The following is a 3,349-nucleotide window of genomic DNA, read 5'->3' on the forward strand; positions in this document are numbered from 1 at the left end:
TCTGTTCCTCCCCATCCAGACCCGTACGGCCTCCAGGCAGCGGGCCATCACGTCAAGGGCATCGTTGGGGTGGCCTGGGGTGGAGATGTACAGCTGAGTGTCGTCAGCGTACTGATGGAAATCCACCCCAAAGCCACGAATGATCTCCCCCAGCGGCTTCACATAAATATTGAACAAAAGGGGGGAGAGGACCGACCCCCTCATGTCCTTCATGAGGGGGAATGGATACATGTTTTCCATGCACATTCTGTTAATACCACAGAAATCAAGGTACAATCTCAGTGACCCATCTTTCTTTTCTTTGAACAGCACTGGTGCTGCCACTCAAGATTTCACCACTTGAATAAATCCCCTCACCAAATTTTTGTCGATGTAGTCCCTCAGTTCCTTCATCTCCTTTGGAGTCATGGAATACATCTTTGGCTTGGGGAGCTTTGCCCCAGGCAGGATCTCGATAGCACAGTCCATAGGGCAGTGAGGGGGCAGGATGTCACATTTTTTCTCACTGAACACTTCCATGAGGTCTCTGTACTCTCTGGGGATAGGCTGCTCCTCCTCCCCCTTTTCAGATGCTGCTTTGCTGCACTCAAGGAGTTTTCTCCCTCTCTTGGCTTCTTCCTTTCCTTTCTTAGGGGAAGGGTTTTTTTCCACTTCATCACCACTCACCCTGAGCTTTCTCCCAATAGATCTGGAGGGCCCATTTTGCTAGCCAAGCTAGCCCTAAGATCACTTCTTCAGCCATCTTAGGGGTGTCCACAAATAGAATAGTCTCTTTGTGGTCCCCAAATTTCAGATGCACCGGTTCCATTAGGTGGGAGGCGCCCAAATCTCCTACCAAAGTGTCATCAACTTGCTCAAACTTCCTGAATTTTCTCACCCGCAGCCCTAACTTTTGTACTGTGATCTGGCTAATCAGACATCGGGTACAACCCGAGTCTATCAGGACTTTTACCACCCCTCTTGCTCCCGAGCGGGATGCTGTAATGTCCACCTTAGCTGCGAGGAGGTTGACCAGTCCACTCCCCATTGGGTTATCTTCTCCCTCACTGTTGCTATTATAGAGGGTCATCCATGGCTCCTCTTCAATCGGAGTTCCCTCCCCTTTGCTTTTGGTGGGAAGACCTCGACAACCTGTGCTGCCATTCACATCTTGTTCTTCCCTTTTTTCTGTGGCTTCTTGGGTTTCAGAGGAGGAGGGGGTGCAGGGGCTGCCCTGGCCGTTGGCACTGGACACATTGCTGCTTGATGGCCCTCCTAGCCACATTAGAAGCACAGGTTGGGACCGTGGGTTGTGGCTTCACTAGGGGCCAGAGATACTGATGCTGGTTGCTTTCTTCCCAGTGCTCACTTTTCTTGGCTCCTCTTTGGGCACAACTCAAATCTCCCATGGCCTTTGTACCCCATCAGGTCTAGTTCTGTAGTGGTCATCAATTAGTACCAATCGTTGAGCGGGTCTGGGATCCCTCTGGCCAGGCATATGTGGTACAGATCACGACTCAGTCAATCTTGGAAGTAGTAGGTCAGGAGTTGCTCCGGCCAATGCCTCTGCCTCCCTGCAATCCTCCTGAACTCCCTAATGTATTCCACTATGGATCTGCTTCCTCAGCCTCCACTTGTCAGGTTTGTGTGGTGTCACTGAATCAGGTTCTGAGCTCTCCTAGGAATGCGTCCAGGTCTGCCAACACAGGGGCTCTCTCATCTGCTGCCATCCCTTTGAGGTTGGCCACAATTGCTTCATTGTTAGCATACTCTCTTCCATGCTGGTCTAGATGTGCCCAAACCTGGTTGAGGAAGAATGCCAGCTTCTCCAGGTTTCCATCGAAAGTGGCCTTGAGCAGAGGGGGTAGCAGTGGCTTCGTGGCAGCCCAGGCCATACATTGGAGCTGATGGTGGCCACCAACCATCACTTTAGGCAGTGGAGCAGGCCCCAGTAGCAGGCTGTGGGCCCCAGTTCCCAGGCTGGGACCGAGCTATGGGGAAATCCCAGGCTGTGGGCTGGCTGCCTCCAACTGCCATGGCTGCTGCTCCCAGTGAGGGCTGGGGTCAGGGGCCTGGCGTTGGTGCTGAAACTTGACTAGACCCCAGCCGGGGATTTGGATCCAGCTTCTCAACTGGTTCTCCCCCCCCCCCCGCACTTCCAGGCTGCTGAACTTCTGCTTCAGTTGCTCCACCAACTGGCTGCCACATGGTGGCAAGTACTGCTCTCTCGGGGCTGCCCATTCCACCACTCCTGCTCCCGAGTGAATTCAGCCTGGGAGGTAGAACAGGGGGAATTTGACTTCAGCTGCCTTCTGCTCTCCATCTCGCCATTTCCCCAGTTCCAGATGGCTGAAAGCTGTCATCCCGCCTGTCCACTCCAGGGTTAGCAACAGCCCCCTCTGTTCCTCTTTCACTTTGGGGCACACCATGGCCGGCTGAGTTCTGGAGCTGCCCTCAGCCCCAGTTGGGGCCCCACTGGTCGATCCTGACTCAGCCTTAGTTGGCTGCTCCATTTTGGGCATCTTCCCCTGAGTCTTCACTACCCCTCTGGAGTTTATGACACTGGGCGTAGGGGCTCAGGACCTCTCGGTTAGAATTGAAGTTGAAAAGAGAGCTGGTTTAGTGTCAAGGTTCCAGCCAAGGATTCCAATGTAGTAAATACATCAGAGCCATTCCAATCTCTAATGTAACACTTTATTGGATACAACATACTGGCTCTAAAGAATAAAAAACCAGTTCTGGCAATATGGCGGGAAAAAGATAATTAAAAGAGTAAAACTTTCCCTCCCTCCCCTCTCTGACAGGTCAGGTCACATTGTTCAATTGTTATGAGAAGAATGTTTCTGTTCGCCACAACATTCCTGTGGCCCTGGTTTTCATCCGGATAGAATCCACCTGTGCATTCCAAACATCCCCCTCCCTTCTCACAACTGTAGGCAAGCTAGAAGCAGCATGGCAATTCTAATGCAAGCAGTCTTCATAGCTTGACATCAAGTTTGCATTTGTCTTATATGGTCAGTGCTACAAAAGACATTAATGTTGTCTTGACAAGAACTGTGCATGATAGTAACAGATTGTTAACCTCAATAAGGAATTATGTTCCTGGAAATTCCTCAGAGATGCCATAAAAGAGAGTACTAAATTTTGCAGTACAATAGTACAGCATTCAGGAGGGACTTCCGGTGGGACGGCGCGCCGATGGCGGCTCTTTTCGGAGCCGTCCGCTTGGGAAGGCGTCAGAGCCAGCATGAACAGCGGTCAGCAGCTGTTCAGCGGCTTGGAACCTTGTGCCCCGGGAGAAGGGGTCGAGGTGAGTACTCCTGGATAGGAGTAGAGTCCCAAAAGCTCTCCCTTCATCTCGGGAGAGCGA

Source organism: Protobothrops mucrosquamatus, unplaced genomic scaffold (genome assembly GCF_001527695.2).
Source record: "Protobothrops mucrosquamatus isolate PMUCROS unplaced genomic scaffold, P.Mucros_1.0 scaffold816, whole genome shotgun sequence".
Classification (NCBI taxonomy): Eukaryota; Metazoa; Chordata; class Lepidosauria; order Squamata; family Viperidae; genus Protobothrops; species Protobothrops mucrosquamatus.